This window comes from Pelodiscus sinensis, chromosome 1 (genome assembly GCF_049634645.1).
Source record: "Pelodiscus sinensis isolate JC-2024 chromosome 1, ASM4963464v1, whole genome shotgun sequence".
NCBI classification, from domain to species: Eukaryota; Metazoa; Chordata; order Testudines; family Trionychidae; genus Pelodiscus; species Pelodiscus sinensis.
The window spans coordinates 151,930,542-151,945,386 of NC_134711.1; the positions used below are offsets into that span (position 1 = coordinate 151,930,542).

Genomic DNA, 14,845 nt, shown 5'->3' on the forward strand with positions numbered 1-14,845 from the left:
ATTCTTTCAGTCTTCCCCCATAGCTCATGTTTTCTAGACCTTGAATCATTCTTGTTGCTCTTCTCTGGACCTTCTCCAATTTCTCCACATCTTTCTTGAAATGTGGTGCCTGGAACTGGACATAATACTCCAATTGAGGCCTAATGAGTAGAGCAGAAGAATGACTTCTCGTGTCTTGCTCACAACACTCCTACCAAGCATCCCAGGATCATGTCTGCTTTTTTTTGTCAGTGTCACACTGTTGACTCATATTTACTTTGTGGTTCAGTATGACTCCTAAATCCCTTTTTGCAGTATTCCTTCCTAGACAGTCGCTTCCTATTCTGTATGGCTGTGTCTACACTGGCACCCTTTTCCGTAAAAGGGATGCTAATGAGACACTTCGGAATTGCAAATGCCGCGGGGGATTTAAATATCCCCTGCGGCATTTGCATGAACATGGCTGCTGCTTTTTTCCGGCTCGGGGTTTTGCCGGAGAAAAGCGCCAGTCTAGACGGGATCTTGCAGAAAATAAACCCTTTTCCGGAAGATCCCTTATTCCTACTTGAAAGTTCAGATTTAAAATAAGGCACTATTCCGACAAATCCCTTAACCCTCAAGGGTTACAGGGATGCCGGATTAGTGCGCCTGCTGTTCTGGGAAATAGTGGGCACTTTTAAAGACTTGTGGTATCAAAAAAGAGCAGTGCAGTCTTGACGTACCCTTAGAAAGTTTATCCTACTCTCTCACCTAAATTTCTCTTGCTGAAGATTAAAGCAAGAGAGTTTTCTGAGATGGACAGTTGTTGTCATTATCATTTTCTGGTAACCTCTTGATTATGACCCTGAGCTTCAAAAGTGTAACAATGCAACACTTAACAATTACTGTTCAGCAGTAAAGCCCACCCAATGTCCAGGGTGCCACTAGTATTCTAGGGCTACATCTACACTGCAGGCTTCTTGCTCAAGAAGCTTTTTGCCAACGAGATCTTCCGCAAAAACTGCTTGCGCAGCAGCGTGTCCACACTACAAAAGCGCATTGCAAAAGCGATGCGCTTTTGTGCAAGAGAGCTTCCAAACTGCCTGGCTACTCTCTTGCAAGAAAGCTCTGATTGATTGCTATTCACAGAATAGCAACCAGAGCACCTGTGCTTTTTTTCGATTGGCTCTTTTTGTGCAAAACCCCCCTGTTGCCCGTTCATACACGCAAGAGCTCTTGCGCAAAAAGGAGTTATTCCTCATAGAAAGAGGAATACCGACACCGCAATAACCGCCCTGTTCTTTTGATTTACTGTAAACTTACTTGCGCAAAAATGTGCTTGACGTGTGGACGCTCTGTGGGTTTTTGCACAAAACCGGCTGTTTTTGCGCAAAGCTCCTGTAGTGTAGACATAGCCTAGGTGTGCCACGACTGGAAAGCAAGCACCATAGGAGCTTCAGCAGCCTGCACTTACAGGTGATAACCCTGGTGGGTCCTAACAGCCAAACAGACTCATGGCTAAGGGAAAGGCTATTGCAGGAAAGGTTGCAAATACCTTTGGTACAGAGGCTTAAATGATTACTATTCAAAGTGAACAATAACAATACTTCTTTGGTCCTTGGAGCAGTCCAGTTGAGAGTCAAGGATATTCAGGCCTAGCATCCGGGATGCCTTCTCCTATCCAGCTTCTATAAAAGTAAGGGCCCCTCTGCATTGCCTCCCCATCCACCTGCCTGTTGCTGCTTTCCCTGTAAGTCCCACCCATACCCAGCTGTGACACATGGCAGTCATTTTCCCTTTGGTTCCATTCACAGATTTGTATACTATTTCTGCCTCCTGTTTGCCTCCAGCTCCATACTTGGAATGCAGTTGCTGCTTCAGTCGCCCTGCAGGGCCTGGCTCTCCATGCAGTTGCTAGTCCCAATTCCCAAACCGAACCCAGCCCGTTTTCTGGTTCAGGAGAGAAATGGCCAGGAGATTGATGGGAATTGTAGTTCACTGCTCAGCAGATCCCTCACAACTGTACAATTAAATGTTCTAGGTGCTGAAAAAAATCGGATTCTGAAAGATGACTACTAGTAGAGCTGTGTCAACTAGTCTCTGAAAATAATTCTTCTATTAATTTTGCCCTTTTTTGTGTTGTCCAATTTTTGAAGAAACTTTTGATTTGTATACCTCTTGTTAACTGGTCAAAATTGTCTGAGTGATTTTGAATTTTATGAATGTTTTTTTTCTAAACCATATTTCAATTTATGGATTTCAAATGAACTACTTATGACTGATTCAAATATTGACTCTTTGTGGTTCACTGTTTACACTGTGTGACTGGTCCCTGGGCCTTATGCTATTGTTTCCCTCAGCCCAGATTGGTGACTATGAAACCACAGAGAACTTTCAAAATGAGTGTGCAAATATGCCTCATGTAAACACATTTCAATGAATAGCCATAATATTTCCTTTGTCCAATCGCTATTTTTCTTCATTTAGGATAGTAAACAAGAGGACTGTGAATACTTTGAAGGTGAATTAATGGAAACCCGCTCTGATAATCAGGAAGAAAGATTTTGTTTTGCAAGTTTGATTTAGATCATTCTAAGTCAATAATGTGTTTTTTATGAACACTCTGCACAACAATAACCAGTCAGATGGGAACTATTTATTTGATATTTGTAGTGCTAGTCTTTGATAATACTGACCTTTTAGGAGGAGAACAATAGACACTGTTTGATCTTGCATTCAATCAAATTTTAACTTCTGTATTCCACAGGACTGGTTGGAAAGCACCCAATTTTTTTCCAATGAGGGAAAATCCCATAGAGATGAAAAGTGCCAGGCTATCTGCAGAAACATTTCTCCAAGCACAAAATGGAATTTTTTTCACGTTTTTGTTTTGGTTTGAAACAAACATAAATGTTGAGAGAACTTTTGTTTGGTATTGATGTAAAATATTTTGTTTTAGAAACAAAATAAGGTATTTTTTATTTTTGGAGTTCCCATCCCATTTTTTACTCGCTTTCTTTTCCCACTAGACACTGGTTTAATTTAGAAAGTTGCATATAAACCTACATTTTTATGCTATTTTTTATTGTTCTTCAGATGGAAAAACTTAGTGTTTTTTCCAAGACAGTTCTAGTTGGGTAAAAGTCCATGAGAGAGAGATGTAGAAGAAAAAGAAAAGAAACACACCAAACATCCAAAAACTGAAAAGTTTTAGTTTCCAAAAACCAATATAAACGATGCTTTCTTCAAACATTTTAATTTAGTTTTAAACAGTCTCATTTTCTGATAAACATGTTTTTGAAATTTCCTAAACCAAAATTTTTCATGAGAGAACATCAACTTGGACAAAACCACCTTTTTTGAGAGAGAGACAAAGAAGTAAAACTACATGCAGGTGAGACTCCAAAGGCCTGGTCTACACTAGGACATTAGTCTGAAATTAGCCCCCCAAGGTCAAACTTGTAAGTGATGCATCCATACTACCATGCCCATGATTCTGGAATAAGGGGCTGCAGAATTCAAACTCTGTAGTCCTGCTTTCCGTGAGGAATAATGTTATTCCCAAACTTGTAAGTCCAAAATAATGTTGTTGTGATTGCTCTGGTGCCACTAATTCAAACTAATTGGCCTGTGGGAGGCCTCCTGCAGCTCCCCAGAGTGGTCCTTGGAGCTCTGAGTCTGAGGTAGCTCATCCACATAACGGAGCCTGCCTCAGGCTACACCCGATTCTTCCCCATAGTGAGGACACGGAACTTCGACTTTGTAAAATGGGGTGCCTAGAAGTCGAACTTAAAAATTTGAAATAATTTACTAGTGTAGACATGGCCAAAAAGATGGAGCACTGTGTTGAAGTTTATTTGACATGTTAGATGTTGTGGAGGAGGAGACTTCTACAACAAGATTGGGGGGAGATCAGGGCTCAGATGGGCAAGGAGGGGAAGAGAATAATATGAGGCTTGCTATTCAAATTCATGGAAAATTTTAAGGTGAAAGAGCAAGTTGAACCTGGATTCTGAAATGAGGCCCCACATAATATGCGTATGCAAAGTTAAGCATATTAGACCCAGAGAGGCCTGATCTACATTGGGGGGAGAAAGTTGACCTAAGATATGCAACTCCAGCTATGAGAATAATGTAGCTGGAGTCGATGTACCTTAAGTTGAATTTTTGCAGTATCTGCACTGTGGAAGGTTGAGGGGAGAAACTCCCCCTGTCAACTTCCCTTGCTCCTCATCACACCGTGGAGTACTGGGATCTATGGGAGGTGCCATCAACAGTCAATTTAGTGTGTTCTTATTGATCTCTGGAGCAGCAGTCTCCGGGTAAATGTAGACCCGGCCTAACTCTGAATGAGGCCCTGAACAGGATTATGTCCCACTGAAGTTAAGCATATGCCTAAATAATGTCCTGCATGGGTATTTTTCCTTAAATCAGGCCCTTGGTGTGGGGAGAGTGGAAGACATCTGAGGATGCTGTAGTTGTGCTTTTTGACAATGATGGCTGTCCTCAGTCTAGCAAGTACAGAGACCTTGTGGTCTACTTAGTAAATGCTACAATCAAACTTTTTCTTGCCAAAATACCAAATTGTAATAATGTCAACGTCCTTTGTGTGGGAAAGGTATAAATGAGAGATGCTATTAGAGATGCAAATTTCCAGAGAAGCCCTAGGGAAAGCACAGTTCATGATTCACTCGGGTTTCCCCATGACTGCAACACAAAAAATATGAATGAGCCAAATGCAGAAACTTCTTGTTCTTGCTGTGGTGTAAATGCGTTCTGACTGCAATCTGTATGTACAATGGCCTTGTCTGGCTCTGATGCTGAGCCTGTTTTACTCTGATTCACACATAATATGGATATAGAAAATAATGTCCTATCAAGAGTCAGAGGTGTGGATGATGCAGCCGCACCCACCCCTCCCAAAGAAAAACAGGAAGATACACCCCACATGAAAATGATGTAGAACTATTTTTTTTTTTAAAAGTGACCTGGGAAATAGTTTCCTTTTGTCTCTTTCTGCTGCCTAAACAGAGTCTGAAAAGTATCTTTTTAAAAAAGTTGTTTACTTAACCAGAGAGATATTGGCAGAAAAGTGAAACCCAAGGCTTCAAAAATAATGATGTTTAAAAGACAAAGCAAGCAACAAATATGAGGTTCTTTTTATTTTCCTTCTGGTATTGGAACTTGCAGGATTCACATGTTTGATGCCTTTATTTTTCATGAGAACTATATATATATTTTTTGACTTGGAAGCTGAGATTTTTCAAACCACTTGATTTCAGCAGCTGGATCTTTAACCAAGCAATATGAGAACTGTAATAAAATAGAGAGAATTATTAATGGGTTATGAGGGATATCAAGTATCAGAGGGGTAGCCATGTTAGTCTGAATCGGCAAAAGCGGCAAGGAGTTCTGTGGCACCTTATAGTCTAACCAAAGTGTTGGAGCATAAGCTTTCGTGGGCAAAGACCTACTTCGTCAGATGCATGTAGTGGAAATTTCCAGAGGCAAGTATAAATATGCAGGCCAGAATCAGGCTAGAGATGATGAGGTGGATCCAATCAGGGAGGACGAGGCCCATTTCTAGTAGCTGATCTGGAGGTGTGAATATCAGGAGAGGAGAAGCTGCTTTTGTAGTTAGCAAAACATTCACAGCCTTTGTTTAATCCAGAGTTGATTGTGTCAAATTTGAAGATGAACTGTAGCTCAGCAGTTTCTCTTTGAAGTCTGGTCCTGAAGTTTTTTTGCTGCAGGATGGCTACTTTTAGATCTGCAATTGTGTGTCCAGGGAGATTGAAGTGTTCCCCTACAGGTTTTTGTATGTTGCCATTCCTAATATCTAATTTGTGTCCATTGATTCTTTTACATAGGGACTGTCCAGTTTGGCCAATGTATATAGCAGTGGGGCATTGGCACATGATGGCATATATTACATTAGTAGATGAGCAGGAGAATGAACCAGTGACAGTATGGCTGATCTGGTTAGGTCCTGTGATGGTGTTGCTGGTGTTTATATGTGGGCAGAGTTGGCACCGAGGTTTGTTGCATGGATTGGTTCCTGAGTTCGAGTTATTATGGTGCGGTGTATAGTTGCTGGTGAGAATATGCTTCAGGTTGGCGGGTTGTCTGTGGGCAAGGACTGGCCTACCTCCCAAGGCCTGTGAAAGTGAGGGATCATTGTCCAGGATGGGTTGTAGATCACTAATGATGCGTTGGAGAGGTTTTAGCTGGGGACTGTAGGTGATGGCCAGTGGTGTTCTGTTGGTTTCTTTCTTGGGCTTGTCCCATAGCAGGAGGCTTCTGGGTACACATCTGGCTCTGTCGATCTGTCTCCTCACTTCCTCGTGTGTGTATCATAATTTACAGAATGCTTGTTGAAGGTCTTGTAGGTGTAGGTCTCTGTCTGAGGGAGTGGAGCATATGTGGTTGTACCTCAGTGCTTGGCTGTAAACAATAGATTGTATGGTGTATCTGGGATGGAAGGAGGAGGCATGTAGGTAAGCATAGCGGTCAGTAGGCTTTCGGTATAGGGTGGTATTTATGTGACCATCAGTTATTTGCACCGTGGTGTCCAGGAAATGGATCTCCCTTGTAGACTGGTCCATGCTGAGGTTGATGGTGGGGTGGAAGCTGTTGAAATGGTGGTGAAATTCTTCCAGAGTCTCCTTCCCATGGGTCCAGATGATGAAGATGTCATCGATGTAGCATAGGTAGAGAAGGGGAGTAAGTGGATGAGGGCTGAAGAAGCATTGTTCCAGGTCAGCTATAAAATTGTTGGCGTATTGTGGGGCCATGCGGGTGCCCATAGCAGTGCCACTGGTCTGGAGGTATATATTGTCACAAAATCTGAAACAGAAAGGGATATCAAGTTAATCTTGCCAGATTCTGCTCCAAGACTTCTTGGAGACCTGAGACAAATGCTGAGCTTTCCCAGAGCTTTGGTGACAGAGAGATTTTCCAGGGCTTTGAATAGTAAAGAGTAAGATCTTCCATGGCCTGAATCAACATCGCCTTTCCTCTCAGTTGATCGGGTTCCATTTGCATGATATTTTTGAAACTTATTAATTCTCCAGTCACATGGAGCTTTTTCAGAGAAAGCAGGGCAAACAACAGCCGAGTTTTTAATACAAAAAAGAAGTTAAGACAATAACTTCTGTTTCGGGAAGAGAAGAAAAATCTTTCAGCTCACCTTCATAGAGGAATAAAAAAGGGATACAAACCTGTAAAATCATTAGGCAGATGATTTTTAGTATGTAGTAATTTTTATAGGAATACACTGTGTCAAACTCTGGTCACCTTATTAATTATTATTTATAATTTATTTATATTACAATAGTGCCTACGACTGAACATCATGGATTAAGACTCACCCATGCTAGATACTATACATATGCAGAACAACAAGCAGTCCTTGCTCCAAAGAGCGAACAGTGGCTAAATCTGTTCCTTCAGAAGAAAGTATGTGCCTCACAACAGCCTAACTTATACATGCAGGGGCAGGAGATGGGAAAACTTCCTTCCAAGCCCACCAGGAAATAATTGTTTGATGTCTCTAGTTGGAGGATTTACCAAGGTGATGTCAGTAAATACTGGTAACAAAAATCACTGTTTACTATTAGCGCTGTGTGGATTGAAAAGGAGGGCCTAGAATGGGTGACACCATCTAGAGGTTTTGGCATGGTGTATGGGAAGTTGTTCAAATGGAAAAAGTATATTTTTAAATGAATTTGCTTTTGCGTGAATTGATAATTCCAGTGCCATTGAGTAATGTAAATGCAATGAATGGACCAAACAGAAAGGCGACTTAAAATGGATGGATCCTTATGTGATATAACATCTTGACTTTCAGCTTGGAAGATGATAGAGCATTAACGTATGTGAGAGGTGTTCTAATGAATAGGGCACTGGATTGGGACTTGGGAGATTGGAGTGTCATTTCTCTGCTCTACCTGTGATCGTAGAAAAGTCACCTCCTTTTGTTTCCACCCCAACGCCCTCCCCTCAGTCCACTTTTGTCTGCCCCTCTCCTTAGACTGTGAGATTTTTTTCAGGGCTGGAAATGGTTCTTACTACTGTGCCTAGCACAATCAGGGGCCGAGCTTGCATGTGGCCTGTAAGTGCTGCTGCAATATAAAATAACAGAGGTGAACTTCTTGTTCTCTGCTTCGGAAAAGGCAGTTTAATTGGGTTAGTCAGTCTGCAGAGGTACTTGCGCACGCCATAATGTTTACTGCTGTCAAAGTTTCCATTTCTGGGCAGTGTCTGCTTCTCGCTTGCTTGACAGGTAGTGCACTTATTTGTAGGCTGTATTCAGCAAAAATGACTCAAGATTTTCAGATGCGTCTGTGGAAATAACTTTAAAAAAAAAGGGAAATTGCCTTCAACTTCTAAATACTATTAGTACAAACATTTTTCCCCCACCTCCTAGAAGCACAGGGTTAGACATAATTTTGTTACTGCTATACTTGATGTAACTAATTTTGAGAGTGTGTTTGAAGGTAATCTACATTTCCAACTGTAGTTGTATTTTTTTCCAATTCTGATCTGCTACAGAGAATGTGATAATTGATCCAGTCACTGAAGAAATGGTAAAATATCTGTTCTCTTTTTATTTGATTCTACCTCTCATTACTCTGCCACATCCTCTTTACCAGTGTCTCCCCACCCACCCCCTCACGTGCCTTCTTTCCAGTCATTTCCTATGACTGCAGCCTTCTATGAACTGTAGATGGTGTTCTCTTTCAGAGACTTCCTTAATGGAAGGGCCTACTCTGAAAAGAGACCATGGAGGAATATAAGGTACTGTAGGGTCCCTTATTTTTTGGTTTCTGTTTGTTTGGGTCAAAAGAGCACTCTTTAGAAGTAGGAAAGTGTTCTCAAACTGCCAGCCCTGCAAACTCTGCCAGAGCTCTGAGGGTCAAGCTGGCTTCCTTACGCTCAGGCATCATGTAATAAAGGATGTTTGAGACAAAATGATATCCTCAGGGGCACCTGTGAAGTCAGAGGATCTTGAAGAGATTTGCAGAGGCATCTGGCCAGTGGCAGATTACTATATGGGTGGTCAGGGCCTGCGCCCAGGGGCCCTGGCCAATTTAAAGGCCTCCGCAGGGGCACTAGCATTTTGGGCCTAGTCCCTGCTCCTCCTTTCTTTCCCACTTCTTGGTCCCCCCCTCCTCTGCCCTGTTCCTCCTCTTCTCCCTGAGGCCCTTCCCCTGGCCAGGACAGAAAATGGAATGGGAGTGAATTCCCTCCACCTTCCACTGTGCAGAGGTAGGTAAGCTGCTCTCCCAATCTGGATTAGGAAGCCTAATCCGAACTATCTAGTCCGTGCCGCGTGTAGCCGCGCGGCATGGGGTTCGCACTAGCCGGCTTTTAAAAATGGCGGCGCCGGCTTTATGCTAATGAAGCCCGGGAAATTCAAATCCCGGGTTTCATTAGCAAGTTCGGTATGCATACATTACCCCCCTAGTTCGAACTAGGGGGGTAGTGTAGACATACCCTTACTGTCGTGACGATAAGAAAGGCACCGTTTCACCCAACCAATGTGCTCCCTGTGATTATTCTGAGTATCACTGCTGGGCTTCAGAGATTGGGACAAGTGTTTCCTGCTTTTTATGCCTCTAAGCCTTGTAGAGCCAGCACAGATCGCAGAAAGTGAGCTAGTATATTAGCAACATCCTCTCACACTCCTTACGTTTTGGCCATTAGTCTTCTTGCATGTGAGGTCTCTCTTTGGTCCCCACAATCTCCTGTTTAGTACGTTGTAGGAAGCTGGGATGTCTTAAATGACAGCAACATGGGATCTGGAATAGTCATGGGGAGCAACTCCTCACTGATGTTTTTGTTACTTTAGGTGTTCATGTGTGTGTAAAAGCCTTCAGCATTACTTCCTCTCCTCTCCTCTCTTCCAAAGGGCTGCTGCCAGGTAAGGTTCTCCAAACAATGTGTCAGAAATAACAAGCCTATCAAAAATGACTAAACATTTTATCACGTTGCAAAGTTGGCTTTGCCAGTAAATGTGCTTCATGGTTTCGTTCGCTGCCTTGAAATAGCATGGGAAGGAAACAAAGATCTGAGTAGCTGGACTGATTCATGGATGCGAAAGGCTGCCCTGAAGGCTAATCTATGTTTTGAACCTGTTGAGCATGATAACAATCCGTATTCCTCGATCCACTATTAAAATCAAAGATGTTGGACAATCAGGAGAAGGTTGGCTGAGAGGAAGTGCAAAAGTTATAGCACTGGCAAAACCCTGTCCCCATTTGAAACCAATGCCTTACCTGACATGGGCTTCAGCCAGAGTGGGAGCAAAATTAGGCTGATGACTTTTGATCATCCAGCCATAATGTCTGCCTTGGTTTTGTAGCTTTCTACCCACTCACTAAACCCCTGCACAAGATTCAGGAGTCTACTTGAACAGTATTTGTTGCACATCTACTTGCAAAATTAATATCCTGTGGCTCTAGGGCAGTGTCTTAATACTGAGTGGGATTCCTGCTAGGAAAGACCTGGCTATGGAGTATGGCTGAATGTCCATATAGACATTTCTAACTGTCAGTATGGAATGCAGTGCAAGCACTGAAATATCTGCATTACACCACCAGGTCATGCCACAACTCCAAGATCATGAAATGGCCACCTTTTATGAACCTTCTATGTGACCCTTGTCAGCTCTTGACTGATAGCAGCTGTTCACAAACAGCCCTTAGTGACCTGTGAAGCAAGGGGAAGCAAAACGATCCCTTCATTACTTGGGTAGAAGAATGGCCGTAAGGTTTGTTAAATGATTCCTGTCTGGTAGTTTTTTCAAGGGCTTGATTCCCATGTTTTTGCTAAAGGATGGGGTAGGACTTGTGACATTCTAAGAGGCTGCACTCAGAGATTCATTTTTCCCAGCTTTCAGTAGAGAGGAAGTGGGCTAGTCAAACAGTTCAAAGCTCTTGTAGAAACCTTCTTAAACTGAGCAAATCACTGGGCAAAAATCTTTTTTTTTTAAAGTCTCTCTGCATGTTGATCACCAAACCCCCTTTCCATTCACCGGAGGGTTGAGAGAACTTCAGTTCAAGATACCACCTTATCAGCTCTCTGTATTTCCTTTCCTTCACCCCTCTCTCCATTGCCACCGTATCTCTGGTCTTCCCTTAAATAATTTGGAATTGCAACATGGATTTCTGTATGCATCGTAACAAAGCAAGGAAAAGGACATGATAGTTTCCCCCCTGCCCCCACACTTTTTCTTTATAGTTCACCTTTTAACAACAGCTGCTAGACACCAATAATCTGTGGCAAATGCCAGCAGACATGACTTTCACTCAGCGGTGTTCCAATATAAGAGTAAAATGTCAAGTTCTGCCTTCCCTAAATTCTCGCCTACATTCAAAAACGTTTCTATTTTCGTTGGGAGGATGTATACTAATAGAACTGAGCGAGTTCGATAGGTACAAGCCCAAGCATAGACACCATTACATTTATATAATGGTGACATTCAAGGCTAGTATTCCTCATTCAATGTGGGTACAGATATATTGACATAAAGTCCCTTTATACTGAAATAAGAGTGACCACACGAGGGGGCCTTGTACCACTGTAACTATATGAGTTTAGTTAGAGCACGAAAACTTCTAGAGTAGATCAGGAACTTAATTTGAGACATGGAAGTGGACAAAAACCTTGCTTTCTATTGTTAAAATGGTGGAAGAACCTCTCAGAGATGACAGATTTGGTCCAGATAAAGTATTAAGAAAATACAGCCTTTTACAGGAGTCTAAGCACTTTTTTCCATTCTGTGACTCTTCTGGTGATGGATGGAGTAGTGGCAAATAGCATTTGGGAGGGAAGGGGAATTTGTTAGGAAAGATGGATCACCACTGGATGTTTGAGACTTGGTGAAAAAGTAGCTAGAAGGGAGGCAGATGGAAAGCTGGTAGGCATGGAGAGGGAAGGATTACATCTGATGCTGTATTTTATCTAAATACTTACACATCTTTGAAGTTCTGCTCCCCCCCAAAGAGTATTCCAAACATAAAAGTTTTTTTTGCCAATTTAAAAAGTGTACCAGTCTGCCCATCTCCAAGTAAAAAAAAACAGAAACCAAATTTCCCTGTTAAAAGAGGTCACAGGTCCAGACAGAATTTTTTTGCAATATTTGGTGACTTGCATAGTTTAGCACTATCTGTGATCTGCAATCCTAAGTTTTGGAAATTCAAGATTAGAGGGTCATGAAGAAAGCAAGTGATGACAATCTGGGAAAGACCAGGAACACTAGCTTCTGAAGCTTCTGCTTATCAGTTTCTGGAGAGCTTGGTTAAATGCTGAAAGGGGTCATGACAAAGGCAAGAACTAAAGTGTCTCCACTCAAAATTTAGTCTCTGTTGTCTAGTGTTATGTGACGTGATGTAAACAAGAATGGAAGTGAATCAAGCCTATAAGCTGAGTGAACGTTAAGCACAACTTTCAACTGTAAACTAGTAGATAAAAATCAGCTTCTGACAGTGATAATTATTTAGGTTCGTGCTAGAGATGGGAAAGAATCAGAACCATGGAGTCAAATAACCCTATTTTCAGAAAGCTTATATTTGGCTCTAGATCTGGAGTCCATTTTCTCTTTCCCCTTTCACCAGACTTGGGAATGCAGGTTTTTCATAGAATACATAAATCACACATGGAACTCATTGCCTCAAGATATTGCTAAGACTAAGAATTTATCAGGATCTTTAAAAAGGAGTAGACCTTTATATAGCTGTTGAGGATATCCCCGCTTACATGAGAGAGAAAATTAATATTTTAGAAGGAATGTAAATCTCCATGCTTCATTAAATAAGGACACCACAAGCTGCCTAGAGTTAGGAAGAAACTTTTCACATAAAACTTTCCATTACATGGTTTCTTCTACCTTCCTCAGAAGTATGTGTTGTGGACCACCATTTAGAACCTGTAAAGGAACCATAGGTCTGATCTAGTGTGGCAATTTTTCTCCCTTTCATAAATAATGAGTATAAATTTGAGCCTTTAGCACTTGAAATACAATGATAAATAACACATTTTATTGACACATAGTAGGAGGGTGGTTTGTGATGTGCTAGAGGGGACTAACAAAGCATCCAGCTCAACAACTACGTTGTCTAGACAATCACACAGTTTTGGTTAACTTGGCCTTAATGGGGACCATGACAGTGTACCTCCATACTTTTTATGGAAATATAATTTTGAATATGAATATGCCTCACTCAAGCTTTATGCAAAATGTGGCAGGTAACTACCACTGGAGAGCTTAGAATCCCCCGAATGTGTATATTCTATTTGTTCATATGTATCATTCCTGTATTTGAAATTATAGGAAGTATAAACCTTTTAATTGATCTAGATATGCTAATGATGGCCCTTAGTAGTAATGAAGGAAATTAACAGCGCAGTACTCATAACAATGACTGTGAATAGTCTTGTTTTTTCTTTATGCTTGAACTATGGTTGGTCCAGACAAGACACGTGGTCAGGTTATCTGATGCTAGAACCCATTTTGGATGTGGTACTTTTCCATGGCAATTAGAGAGGGTTTAAACTGAAAACAAGAGTTGTGCCTTGGGCAAAATCCATTTATAGCCAGGAAACCAAACAATGGGGCAATTGCCAGACACCATGACACTCCCCCCTTCCCGTTTACCATCCAGATGACGGCTAGAATCATCTGAACTGGGGGAAGGATTGTGCCCAAACTAGGAGGCTGCCTATCTTATATAAGAACTTAATTAAAACTACTCTAGGGGTAAGAAATTGCATGTAACAAGTTTCTTAGAGTATTGAGCTTAGCTGGGATGTTTTGGTGTATTTAGCTTTGTAACTTACTTTGATCTGTCTGCCATTACTTGCAACCAACTTAAATCCCACTTTTTATATTTCATACAATTACTTTTGTTTATTATTAAACCTAGTGTAGATACTTGTTACCTTGGGGAGACAAGAGTTGTGCATCTCTCATTGATAAAGGGAGCAAACAATTTATGAACTTGCTTTGTATAAAACTTTTATGCAGAATAAGACTGATTTATCTGGGGTTTTAGTCTCGTTGGGGCTGTGCACCTGGGTGCTGTGTCAAGTGCCTATGACTGAGCCTTCCCAGAGATGAACTGCTCTCAGTGCCTCTGTTACACAGCTATAGGCTGTGACTCCAGTTCTGTGCCTTTGTTGGGGGAGACCAAAGGTTATATCTACACAGGATAGGATGATAGGGCACCCCAGAGGGCAGATAGGAGGCCTCAGTGGTATAATCAGCCCACCAGGTAATGGTTGCAAGGAGGTCTCTAAGGGTATGTCTACACTACCACCCTAGTTCGAACTAGGGTGGTAATGTAGGCAACCGGAGCTGCAAATGAAGCCCGGGATTTGAATTTCCCGGGCTTCATTTGCATAAAGCCGGGCGCTGCCATTTTTAAATGTCCGCTAGTGCGGACTCCGTGCCACGCAGCTACACGCGGCATGGACTAGGTAGTTCGGACTAGGAAGCCTAGTCCGAACTACCTAGTCCGTGCCACGTGTAGCAGCGCGGCACGGAGTCCGCACTAGCGGACATTTAAAAATGGCAGCGCCCGGCTTTATGCAAATGAAGCCCGGGAAATTCAAATCCCGGGCTTCAGTTGCAACTCCGGTTGCCTACATTACCACCCTCGTTCAAACTAGGGTGGTAGTGTAGACATACCCTAAGACCAGACTCATCACAGGGCCCATGAATGTGGCAGCAGAGTGAAGTGAGAAATGGTGCATTAGAGAAGTCGAAAGCATGACGTAAAGTCTTTTTCTCTCTCCTCCCCTATCCTTTTTTCACTTCCACCTTCTCTAGAACAGATGTTAAATTGTCAAAAATGTTCCTAACCAACTTTTACATGTCTACTAC

The 14,845-nt window shown here is 42.0% G+C and overlaps 1 long non-coding RNA gene across 1 annotated transcript in view; it reads left to right on the top strand.

Moving 5' to 3' along the window:
• The first annotated feature begins 8,663 nt into the window (after positions 1-8,663).
• LOC142826879 (uncharacterized) overlaps positions 8,664-14,845 on the top strand; it is a 99,669-nt gene continuing 93,487 nt past the window's right edge. Inside the window, exons 1-2 of the long non-coding RNA XR_012901141.1 lie at positions 8,664-8,757; positions 9,812-9,883. This is a non-coding gene — a long non-coding RNA (uncharacterized LOC142826879). The remainder of the gene's footprint in view (positions 8,758-9,811; positions 9,884-14,845) is intronic.